The sequence below is a fragment of the Bombus pyrosoma genome, linkage group LG8 (genome assembly GCF_014825855.1).
Source record: "Bombus pyrosoma isolate SC7728 linkage group LG8, ASM1482585v1, whole genome shotgun sequence".
NCBI classification, from domain to species: domain Eukaryota; kingdom Metazoa; phylum Arthropoda; class Insecta; order Hymenoptera; family Apidae; genus Bombus; species Bombus pyrosoma.
In genome coordinates, this window is record NC_057777.1 from 7,131,440 (window position 1) to 7,144,601 (window position 13,162).

The 13,162-nt window shown below is 42.9% G+C and overlaps 1 long non-coding RNA gene across 1 annotated transcript; it reads left to right on the forward strand.

The window, feature by feature from the left end:
* The first annotated feature begins 193 nt into the window (after positions 1-193).
* On the forward strand, positions 194-8,871 carry LOC122569940. Its single transcript, XR_006317627.1, has 3 exons — positions 194-6,681; positions 6,979-7,241; positions 7,318-8,871. It is a non-coding gene; the product is annotated as an uncharacterized LOC122569940 (long non-coding RNA).
* Positions 8,872-13,162: the final 4,291 nt, after the last annotated feature.

The following is a 13,162-nucleotide window of genomic DNA, read 5'->3' on the forward strand; positions in this document are numbered from 1 at the left end:
ATCGTAGAAAAAGAAAAAAATGGTTGTCGAGTTGGTTCAGCTTTTTTCGTCGAGCGTCTCTGGAACTTTTCCAAAGTCGCCAAGTGTTGTTCGGCCGAACAATTTCGAAACTGCATCGGAATACCGTGGATGCGGTATTTCACGAGGCTTGCCAGCTCGTCCTTGGAGGCGATGACAAAGCTGGAAGAAAAAGAAGATATTCGTCGAGGCTTCCATTCTTTGTTTCTAGCGCATGATTTCCTTTCTTGGCTAGCCTGATCGCTTTTAGACGAGACCAATAGCCTTTGTTACTTTTAACAATACAATGACCCGAAACAAAGCCAGGCTCTCGTATCCAGAATCACAGAAGGCGATAATCGAACGGTGTAATAAAACTTCATGTGGAAGGGATTATGTCGATTGCACACGAGTTGCTTCTTTAATCAAGCTACAAGCCTGCTTTCGTAATTACAGAGAATTCGCGAGTGGAGATGCGATTCATCTGGTATTTCTAATTTCGAGAAGTGTTGCAAACGCGGCTACCTTCATCAAGAATGCTTAATAACTTTCACCTTCGTGACAACGATTTACACGTGAGATACTGCTGCGTCGCATGTAAACGGTCGCTTAATTACGAAGATGAATGGGCGCGACAAAGAATTATGCGGGTAATCCATAACACCGACGCGATCAAGTCGAAGGACTGGCGAATTTAGATGACCAAGTAGTATTGTGTTATGGAAGAAGGAAGTCAGGGACGAAAGGAGATCTAAAAATATACATTGAAAAACAGAAAAAGAAAAACGACTTTGCTCCCTTTTCGTTTATCTCTGTGATTGATTTATTGCTCTCTTTCACACATTGTCAGGAACGCATTGTCTAGTCATTAACGACTCACAAATATCATTTAGGACATGAATAAAAAATTAATCACGGCGCCATCCAGTCAAACAGTCATCGCGATCGATCAACGAGCCTTAACCCTTTCATAACGTAAGAGGAGAGAGAAAACTGTCAACTATAATACCAAGAATTATTATAATTGTGGAACTTCGGTAATATTGAAAATAAAAATTTCCGACGCAATTGTATTCGAAATCATTCATTGTAAACTGCCGTCATTTTATTACACGGTGAAAGGATCAACGTAACCCGACTATTCTAAACGCTTCGCTTGGCAATATTTACAACGTTATACAATTCTGCCGAGCAAGTTTTGGATCAGTGTCACCGCAGTTGCAATCTCGGATGATGCCGTACGCGTTTCCATGTATTTCAACCAGCTACATTTCGAACCACGTTCTTCGAAATTTCACATCCGCGCTGGAAATATCTACAATGTTATACAATCTTGTTTACCGATCAGCATTTTGATCAATGTCACACGTATTCGGATATCGTTAGCGCACGTTACGCAACTCGATGTTTTTGAACGATGAATCGGTTGTCTGTTTTCATGGACGCGACGTTGATTCAGCAAACCGTAACTATTCGAAATTATATAAAAATTGAAAAATGTAAAAAGTCAGCCGTGGAATTTGTACGTGTTAGCGAACTCGTGAAAAATCCTAAGCTAAAAGTTAAATAATTATACGCTTATAAAAAAAAAAAAAAATTCGCCGACTTTATTCCGTTCGTACGCTGCTCGGTTTTTAAAAAGTTTCTGAAACTCATTAGCGAGGCGGTGCGTGCATTATTTTTCATGAAATTAAAACGCCTCTGAACGATTTACCAACACTTCGTAATTTCACAGCTACCAAATCAACGTATCGATTTTCCAGTTGCGCAATTAATTTTTCCGCGAATTACGCAAATTACGTTACGCGTTCTGTCTTTTCTCGCCAACAAATACAAATACAATTCGTCGAAATCATGACACCCCGTATTGTTCCGATTAATCGAGATTGAGGAAATTTATACGACTTTATTTACGTTCTAACTGTTCTCAACCGACTTTATTTTTGTTTACTCTCTCGTCGAAAAGCGTTAAACGACGCGGCTTTCGGTAGAAACATTGGCTCGAGTTTGTCCTCACGTTCTCGATATAATTTTTAAGGGGGAAGGTAAAAATGTAACGGATATAGTATTGACCACGGTTACTCGTTTAAAAACGGGCAAATGGATGTTTCGTGTATATTGGTAGGCCTCTATAGGCACGGCCACCGACGTTGTACTTTTCAGAGGCAAAGGGCAAGTCATTATGAATCAGAAAATGTTGTCTGCTCGTGTTAACTATTCCTATAATCACGAAGATTTCGACCCTATACAGAACGTTATTTGTCGCTCGAAATCCGATAGAAACCTTTCGGATTCGGTTCAGCTTGCCTCCCGTTTAATACGATCCGATACCGGCCTAACGAGATTTAAGCTGCGTATGGACGATAAAAGCTCGACAAGTTCTCTCTAAGAAGAGGATCGAAAGCGAACCGCGGTTTCGACGCGTAAGCTTCTTCGCTGTAACGAATTCAACATTGGCCTCAATCACTCGGACCGTTCACCAGCTGATCGTTCATTAACTCGGCGATCGCAGATCGGAGGATTAGAAAGTGGCCAAGAACAACCGCTTGCATCCCCACGAATGCTCCTCCGCAAAAAGAGACTCGCCTGCAACTCCACGGAGAACGTCGATCAACTCGATTCTCGTTAATAAGGGTTTCTTCTCTCGAGATTTTCTGAAGCGAATATCTTTGTTCGTTCTTTTGCTATTTTAGGAAACTTTTACAGCCAGAGTTGGAACGAAGTTTACAAGGTCCTGGATGGACGGCCGGAACTTGGATGGCGGAGCTTTCCAGTCTGAAAAGCTTAAAGGCGACAACTTTCTTCTTGAAGGAAGCCGGCGTTTTAAATTCTGCAGGAGAGAGCGCTGGCACGATCGAATTTCACGAGCTGCACATTTTACGCGTAGATTTTTGACTGCTTAAGGGCAGCATTCGCTTTCTCTCAACCCAGTCGCGAACTTTTTTACTCTGGAGAAGTCGCGTTGTTGGTTGGATCGCGCGCGTTCGTCCGGTCTCTTTATTGTCACGCCGTGCCGACAAAAGTTGTTCCGGGGTAACGACCAGCCGACTGATTCAACTAACGTTTTCTAAGCAACCGGTCGAACAAGCGGTTCCTTTCTTGCAGCCGCCTCCTTTCTCCTCTTGCTCTTTTCTCTCACTCCGACTACTTTTTTTCCACCGCTCCTTCGGGATCTCGTTGCTCCTCTTGACAAAGACGAATGGCACCGGTGAATCCTCTCGCGAACGAATTAGTCAGTCGTCGAGTTCCGGCGACCTCCGGGAAGACAGGACCAATTCGTAGAGTTTGACCCGATCGGAGCACGGAATAGGTTTCGATAGAATGTGCAAATCGTCGTTCACGATTCGTCGTTCGCTCGATCAAATATTAATCTTGACTGAGAGAACTCGAGTCAGAGAACAAGCACGACTTTCTAGATCAGAGAATATCTCGAAATTTGGTGCAAAGACAAAACTACTTTGATGGTAGTTCGATTTAAGATTACTTGGATGCTCGGTATTATTTTTCAAAGTCGAAACGTCAACGCGAGAATCGTCGATCTTTCAGAATCCTTTTTAAACATTCCTCGGGTTTAACACTCAGATGTCGAAGAGGATCAACAACCCTTCGCTGCAGGATTCGACGATCGTGGAAGTACGGTGTATGATTTCAGCCAAGCTATCAGCTGGACTTGCTTCCCGCGGGAGCTCGATAACCTTTGGAAAAGTTCCCAACTACGGCAACTTTGAAAGCCGATTGAAAATTTCGTTCAACGTTCCCTTGATACTTCACGCTCTTTATAAACCGTTTCCAACATTAAAAACTTCGATCTCAATTAAACTCTCTTAAACCAGAGATTTCGCGTCGGTTGTTTTAACGGCTGGACCATTCCATCGTTTAAACGCTGCCCTTTTCTACCTAATTTCGCTGATCGAGCTTTCCCATCAACGACGACACTTTACAGCTCTCACCGATTCGTTTTGAATGGACGACTTGGTCGATGAACTCGTTGGCTCGATTCTGGATGCGATCAAGGATCGACGAAATCGTTTCAGGTCGGTCGTGCTCCTCTCGGTACAATCATAAATCAGAATAACGTGGGATGAAGCAATAATTCGCGGGAACGAAACTCACGGTGTTACTCGCACGAGATGTACGTGTGACAAGACTCAAAGTCTCGAGCTTTGTGTCGGATGTATGTTCCACGAGCGTCGCGACGCCCCAACTGGAAGCTGGCCACTTCTGTGCTTGGGTTTATATTTAAACAGCGAAGAGTAGCCGACGAATACAACGACGACGCATCGTCTTCCTTAGGAGAGAACGAGAAAGACCGACTAAAAGCAAGGGTATAGTGTCGTAGAGGGAGAAATACCAGACGGGAGAAAAAAGACGATTTTGCAGTGCCCGAAACCGAAAATATTCCGAGAGAAATGCGCAAGCATGACTGATTTATTTGGTGTTATTTAAAGAAGAAATATCAGATTGTCAAGAATACGCGATTTAATCGAGGACGACGATGAAATTCGTATTCCGATAATCTGTTTCGATCGATTTAGGTCGCGAAAAATTCTTAGCGTCTTTTTTTCAGCAAAATCGAATGCGTTGGTTTACGGTAAAGGGCATTGGCTGCAAGCTTTCTGAAGGCACATGGTGCTGGTCTACGGCGGAGATGTTGGGAAATCCATGCTATAAAAGATCCACAAACATCGCGGATGAATCGCGGACCTCCCACGCAGTGCGTCGAGTCTGAACTTTCTCAAGCGCGCCAGTCCACAGCTTGCATATGCCGAGACGTTTACGAATCTGCATCCCGCGAAAAGATTTAAGAAAGAGCTGTATTAACGCGACTTCGTATTTCAAGATTTATGGAAAACACAGTGTGGCTCGCGTCTCTTGACCTCGCTCCAAAATTATTTCTCTAATAAGAATTTCCAACGTTCTCAAATCCTTGATGCGGATCAATCAGCGGTGTTTCGAAAATATTAAACCTCTAAAAATATAGAAACACAGGAAGATGTGAGAAGAAGTTACACATTTCTCCAAGACGAATTCCCAGTATAGTGGAATTTTGACTCGAGGCAATCCGCGCGTGTTAAAAAGATACAGACGCCAGAAAACACGGAAAGAAATAATTTTTCTAAGAAGAGTTTCCAACATCCTCAAACTGACCGAGGTTCGATCAAACTTCTATCTGTCAAGACACATCAGAAGACGAGGAAAGAAGGAAGAAGAAATGGAAGTGAGAAATTATCTCACGTATGCCTCTAATATCGAGATCGGGAACAAAGCAAGAGAGAAAAACCTTCGGGTTCAGGCTCGCATTCCAGTGCGTCGTTCCAATTCTGTTCCCCTACGGTCATCTAGCTTGCTCGAGTATGGCCACTAGCCACCCACCTATCCAGAAAACGGATAAAAAGACGAGAGGGAGTGTTCGGTGGAGAAAAAAAAGACATAGAAGAAGAAGGGACAAGGTAGAGGTAGGGGCGGGATGAAAGAGCAGAGAGGCGAGAAAGGAGGATATCGCGACGATACCAGGAGCGTAAGGTCTCAGGGTACGCCCAAAGGGTCATCACCCTGGCATGGCACGATGCTTTCGTTTCTGGCCGCGCCACCCTTCTCGGGCTCTACGAGTCTCGTGCTCTTTACCACACCCCCGTGACGTGCACTTTTGCTCCTTGGCGCGTCTCCAGGGACGAAGAAATATGGCCTGGTCTGCGAGAAAATGGCGTAATTATATACGAGGGCGGGAAAAAGGAGGGTGTAAATCAAAACGGAGCCCCCTCTCTCTCTCTCTCTCTCTTTCTCTCTCTCTTTCTCTAGAGCTGTTCGAGGTACTGTGCTCGGGAAGAAGCGGGCAAACCGAAACGTGGAAGGAGAGGAGCACGAACTTGTTATCTACCGGCGCGAGCTTCGACATTCCCTTCGACCCGCGAACGCTATCATCTATCGGTACTCCGGGGAATCGTTGGCGCGCAACTGCGATAACATTTCCACCGATCGAGCCGACGCGTGCCTCTCATTTTGTTTCCGAGAGCACGAAAGCCATTTTCAGAGCTTACAGCCTAGAGTTTAACGATATTAGATCCGTGAAGCTTCGGAAAAGCCACGGGTCTGTATTGAGATTCAACCCATTAAGAACCATCATAAAAGGCAATTCCATTTTTTTTCTGGTCATCTCTTTTGATGGCTATCTCTTTTGATTCCAAGTTACTTTTTTTTTTTAATGACGAAAAAGCGGTTCTATCTCGCTGGTCAGTTAGAAATTTCGCGTTAATCCAGCGGTATATGGTGGAAGCCTCGCAATAGGATGGAAAAGTGCGGTGAACGAACCGCATCGTAATTAGCGAATGGAATTCTTAATTATTCTAACGAGTGCAATGACGTCACGTGCTGGAGGATCCTAAGTACCCGACCATATTACCGCAACACCGACGTAACTTCTTTCCTGCTCTATGCGACGTTTTCTCTTTTTTTCCCTTCCAGTCGTAGGCAGCCTTTTGAAATACTCGAGGCCCCTTTACGCGAATTTCTCCTGGTCGAGCCACCGCGTCTCGTACGCTCAGCCGAACGCGGTGTAACAACGCCAGAATCACGCGATGCCTAACTCCAGCAGTTGAAGAAACTATCGTCGTTTTAAATCGTGGAGAGCCGCCTCGACGATTGTCACCTCGACGAAGAAACAAGTTGGGAGATCGTGTCGAAAATGTACGATAAGATAATAATAATTACTCGATTATGCGCGAACGTAGTAGTTAAATGGTTCCATTCGTATGATGTAAGGCATAGTCAGATGTATGAAATAAAAGTCACGCTGATCGAGCTGTAAAATCAGAAAGCAAGAAAACAGTGATAATCAGACTACAAATTTTTATGAACACAATTAAAGAATTGGAACTTAATTTAGCCGCTGAAATATCGTTTAAGAACGTACGAGACTAACGATTTATACTACCGCGGAGCAATAATTTTTAATTCGAAATTTTCGGTTTTCTTGATTCACAGAAGCAGGTCATAACGAGCAATACTTCCAAACGCGATTCTATGCAAATAGAATCAACAGCCACGAAGAAACGGCACTGTTTCGCGTTGCAGTCGGTGGTCGACAACGGGCACAGCAACCGGAGCAATGCCTGCATCCATAGAAAATGAGATACCTTTCAGCAACATCGAAAATATAGGTCATGGAACGAAACGGAGAGGAAGCTTGGTAAATAGAATGAGAGTGTGCGCGCAGGTGTCGACAGAAGAAGAAAGAGAGTCAGTCGGTAGGTTTTATCTCGACCTGGTTGCTATAGGATTTACGAAATTAATCGTTGCGCGTGTACCCGTTTCACTTTTCAGCGAGACACGGTTTTCGTTTAGCAACGCTAGGAACAAGCACATCGTGCTTCAATACATCTCGCTGAGATTGTTGCGCCGATTCTAATAATTTCCAATAGTGTACGCTGGTAACCATACGTTGGAATATTTTCCGCCAAATGATACCGTTTCCAGCGGTATTTGAGCAAGCGAAAGGAAAAACAAACGAGCAACAGCCACCCTTGACGACTGTTTAGATGGCGGAGATTCACTGTGAAACGCCTGTGCCTCGTGCAACACACCGGGAAGGTTAATACAGAGATCTTTTCTGAAACGAAATATCGATTGACGACGAACCGCTGGAGAATCGTGCTACTCCTGCACAGCTGTAACGGAGAACCCGCAAGAAAAGAGACGAGACCTGAAGAGAAGAGAAGAGAAGAGAAGAGAAGAAAAGGAGAGAAAAAGGGCGGAGAAAGAGGAAACGAGGGTGCCGCACGAACGTCCTTGCTCATATACCACCGGCAGAACCACCCTCCTGTTGCCAACCGGGCATCGATCCAACGACCACGTTCCTCTGGTCTACCAAGAAAGCATCCCTTGGCGTACTACCCGTTTCCTTCCGCCCGCAAACTTCCTTTCCTCCAAGATCTATCGAGCTGTATTACTTTTAGACACGTTACCGGTCGTGTGAAAATTATTCTGAAAATTTCATTCCAATATCGACGTGCAGCTACGAATAAACGACCTCAACGTTGGACACTTTCCAAAGTTTTTAAAGAGTTTGACGCAAGCGTGTCGCTAATGCGAACATGTGGAATCTATCTTTACTCGTTGAGTTTATTTTTACAAAATATTCTATCGATTAAGAATGATGTATAAATAACAAATAAAGGGAAGAAGAACGTCTTTAGTAGCTGGTACACATACCAACAAAGAATTCGGAAGCTTACAATGTGGCAATATTATCATGATAGCATTGATAAGGTTTGAAATAAACGCAAAAATGTATCTAGAAGTTACATAATATTTATCGCAAACATGCACTTTGCACGCATCGCAAGATTATTTAAACGGTAAAATATTCATTATATCAATGGACGTTAGTTCTTAATGGGATTGCTTTTAGCATTGGTTGTATACTTAAGCCAACTGCCTACGATATATTAATTTTTTACGTAATACATATTCATAAAAATTTTCCATGATAATATAGTATATGCATTCGTAAATACGTAAGATAGAGCGCGTCGAAAAGGTGAAAGGGAACTGTACTCGTATATTCCTAACGCGGTAAAAAGACAATGCTTGATGTACACAAAGACTATCGAATACGTGAGTCATACTTCTTAAACGATATACATAATAAGAGTGAAATAACGCTCCGTGACATTATCGAGAAACGAAACATCTGTCGAGGAACATCGCGATGCACCAATGAATCAGCCATAAGGAATAGAAATAGTAGAAATCTCTTTGTTACCTTGCTTTTTATATTCCATCTCATTGTTATCGTAATTCAAACGGATGGAAAGAATATCGTCTATATTAAAGCGATGTTTAAACTTTTTACGATTATATGGAGATCCTACAATATCCCCATAGATATACTACCTATATGTTACTATTAGATATATTACCAGAAGAAATATATTATCCGTACAAATTCAGAATTTTTACTACTCTGTCCCAAGTAAAGCTATTATTCTTAGATGTATTGGATATATTCCTCTCGGAAGACTAAAGATCTACTAAGAATTTAAGGAAACTTTTAACGTATCTTCTTCACTTGTGAAAACTTTCCTCCTTTTTATATTCTTGTTTCCTTGTTCTCTCTTTTTATGGCTTCTTTTTTATGTCCTTCCTATTTTTCGTACTCCTTGTTATTCTTTTCTTTTATACTTGAATCTCCTTTCTGGTATTTCCGCACTGCTCTTTTATCGCACGATTCCTTTTTCGATACTCTATTCTTGCAATTTCTACTAGTTCCGCTAAGAAATCCGGAGAAGCTATCAAATATTTCCTTTTTTTAAACAGATAGATCGATCCTATGTACTATGGAACGATACTCGAAAGCATAACCGGTCGGATCGGCGAATTTTAAGAGGCTCGCCTTGTGCTCGATCTGAGATCAGCGTTTCTCCGACTCGTTTCAATTTATTGTCAAGCACGACGAGCGTGAGTCATGTCTCGGCAAGACTATCACCGTGCACACGTGTCATCGACGGTGTACGTTTACCAACGCCGTCAACAAAACGTGCTCCCTAACGAGAGGACGCACGACGCCATGCTGTACCAAGTTCTCATCATTATGACGTAGCTTTCCAATCAGCTGATGCTCGGTCAGACGTTCATCTTTGATGACGGCTTTCAGATACACGCACGAAAACGTTCTGTATTGACGTCGGCGATTCCACTTTAACTGACGCAACGTCACGCTTCGTTTTCACTCTGCCGTCTAATTTTCTAAACCTACTCCAAGTTTAATACGTGTTTCTATTTGAAATGTTTCGTCGAATATTTCCAAATTTCCTAATTCATAAAAGAACGATGGCAAAAATAACTTTTGGAAGAATCACAAATGTCTCATTTCAGTTTGCAAGGTTTCCTAATTTAAATCAGTTCGATCTGAAATGTTTCGTTGAATATTTAAAAGTTGCCGGAATTTTTAAGAGTTCAAGATCACAAGCAATGGTGAAAATAATTATTGGAAAAACCACAGAAATCTCGGAACAGCTGAGAATCAACTAACGAAGTATACATAATTCTTCGTAGATAAGATAAATATGTCAATATTCGTATCTCTTTGTGACGCACAATATATAGTACGTATTTAATCAGTTGTTGGTATTGAAAACAATATCCGGTAAAGCACAAAAGGCTCCGCGCTATGATTCTTCACCATTCGACTGACAATAAGGGTCTTTTGTCCTCCTTCGAACGTGTCAGGCTATTTTTAAACATTCGGTATGCAGAAATGGGTACGGACAATAAAGACCAGGAGGATGTAAGAGCATCGATTCGGACCGTGGAACACGTCCAAACGCGTTTAAACAAGTTCTATCGTAGTTTTAGACCAGCTTGTGAATACGAAAAATCGAAACGACGTAATCGATTGCCTAACAGAATTAAATTTCACAGCAACTCCAATAATTTACACTCCAAGCAGTATCAATTTCCACAATGTTCAATTACAAATATATTTCGATTTTCTTCAGAAATGCTTATATATAGATTTAATTCTAAATACCAAGTAAACTTTTATGCGCAAGGTGTAACATGAGTGTACGTCCGGAATGGAGGGAAGGAGGAGCTGCTGCTGTTGGGACTCAAAAGTTAATGGTTAGGTTAGGTTTCCATTATATGCATACATAGGGCTATTGCGACAAGATTACGTACTTTCGCAGTATGTGAACTTCTCTATGGTATTCATCTTGCTATACGCAAATTTAGTCGATTGCGATAGGTTGCTTTCGATTAAAATTTTACTTAAAATAATGTTAATTTTATAATTAAAGTCAACACGTCCTCCTCACACGAGCGTAGAATTTTCTGTTTATCGTTCGTATCTCTAATATGAGAATATGGAGAAAATTTCCTCTTACCTTTTCCGATTAAAATTTTCGAAATGCTCCGATACAGGGGGATCGATATCGCCATGAATTAATTTCACCGATGAATCGATATCTCGTTCGAGTAACTAGGACGATTTTCAAATAGGATGGCAATCGGTTAGACGTCGTTGTAGAACTTGTAACCAAACATGGAAATCTTTCTTCGAGCCGTGTTGCGACGACGCGATGACATAATTTCTCCACGTCAAGGCAGATTCGTGAATGGTCGTGTAACTTTTCACTGGAACACTGCACCTCTGTTCTTATTCGCGTTACATGACCACATCAACGAGACACCCTTTGCGATTTCTTTGTTAAAAGAGGGGTTGCGAGAAAAGAAGGGTAACGACTACTAGACATTCAGGCTATTACGCGATCTCCACTTCGGAGTGTCAAGCAAAAATACAAATTGATGGATGGTTAAATCGTACACTGGAGAAGAGAGAGTCAAAAACGAAATTGAACCGTGTAAATTGACAAATAGATTCGAACAACCCTGAGTTAATGATGGCGAGAATCCAGGCGCAGCTGACTTCTTATTCACACTATTTCCTCGTATTTCGGTTATTATGGGTTTTTAATACTCACATGACGAGTCGCGAGATGATCGAAGATATCATATTAACGGTTTTGAACAATATACGGGGTACGCGTGATCGGAAGAAGCGAGCAATTAATGCGGACGGCCGTTTGTAGCACCACTGCTCACAGGTCAACCATGTTGGACTGGCAGCTGGCTGCTGCTGCGCGTGTGACGTCACGTCGTGTTTTCGTCACGTGACCGCAGGGCTGTACAAACAGTTGGCATCTCTTAACATATCTCTCTAGCGGGGAATTTAATTTATTGTTATATCGAAGCCAAAGAAAGTCTAAAGCATTTTCATTTATTTTTCTAAAACGAGGATGAAGCACCGTCAGAATAAAAAAGAGAATATAAATTTTGAATAACGTAAACATCAATAATGGGAGTAACCATTTAATTTAATCGATGGATATCCAACTTTAATCTACCATCAAAGTGTCTTACAACGTACCAAAGCGCAGTAAGAGGAAAAAGAATATATCACGTGATACTCGTAATTAATCATCGTTAAAGAACGGAGTAATACCATGTTTGCAAAGATACAGAGGAATGAAGCTCTAATGTAGAGGAACGTTTCCCAGACCACCATTCCTGTACAAACAAATAAATCGAGTGGCAAAGATCGACGAGACAGCAATTTGTTCGTGTCAAGAATAGTGACGCGTGTCGTGATTTATAACACACTACATACGTATCAGTTCGTTTTTTGGGAAACAAACTTGATAAAAATAACAGTGAAATGGAATATTAAAAAAGTTTCATTGCATTTTTTCACGAGTGCAGGTAGCAACAGCAGAAGGTACCTTAACCCCAGAGCCTGCTCCCATAATGCGATCCTTCAGTTGACATTTTACCCTACCCCGCCAAAAACACCGACTCACGAGTTTCGCTCGCGGTCGGTGTTACGGCCCTAGAGTTCTCTTCACTCCATGCTCGTGCCATGAGTTGTAGCAATGCGAAAGAACTTTGCCGCTGCGCGACTCTGAAGCGAAGAGAAAAGAGATGAGATAAGAGAAGCGTAGAGAAGAGAAAAGACGGGAAGAGGAAAGAGGTGAAGAGAAGATAAGAGGAGAGGAATGAAGGAAAGGAACGAAAAGCGTAGAGAAGACAAGACAAGAGAAGAGAAGAAAAGAGGAAAGGAGAGAAGAGAAGAGAAGAGAGGAGAAGAGAAGAGAAGAGAAGAGAAGAGAAGAAAACTGTATAGATGAGATGATGGGAACGGGAGGGAAGGGTGAGATGTGGCTAAAAGGGGAAGAATAGTTAGTGGTGGGGAGAGAGAGTATCGGTGGCGACGCGGCGCGGTGCGGCATAGCGCGCGGCACGGCTGCTTGGCCGCGAGGAGGGTGGCGGGTCGGAGGGGAGGCGTCGGCGCGAACGTCGGAGCAGGCGGGGGCCTGGGGTGTTCGAGGGTAGAGGACGATGGCGGGAGGTCGAACCGTGAAGCGGGGTAGGAGGCAGGAGTCGCGGGAAGGAGCCGTGCCTCCCTGCCGTCCGCCCGCAGTGCGCGCTACGCGATATCACTGGCCGGTCATGTGTGTGTCACTCTCACGTTCACACTGGTACCGTTCGGAGTGCTTGGTTACCGCGCTGCCGCCGTTACCGTCAACCGAGCAGTGTGTGTCCAGTATACACGGTGTGCGGCCGGAAGTTTAAAGTGCCTCTCGTTCCGTGTCCTGGACGTGGCGAAAGC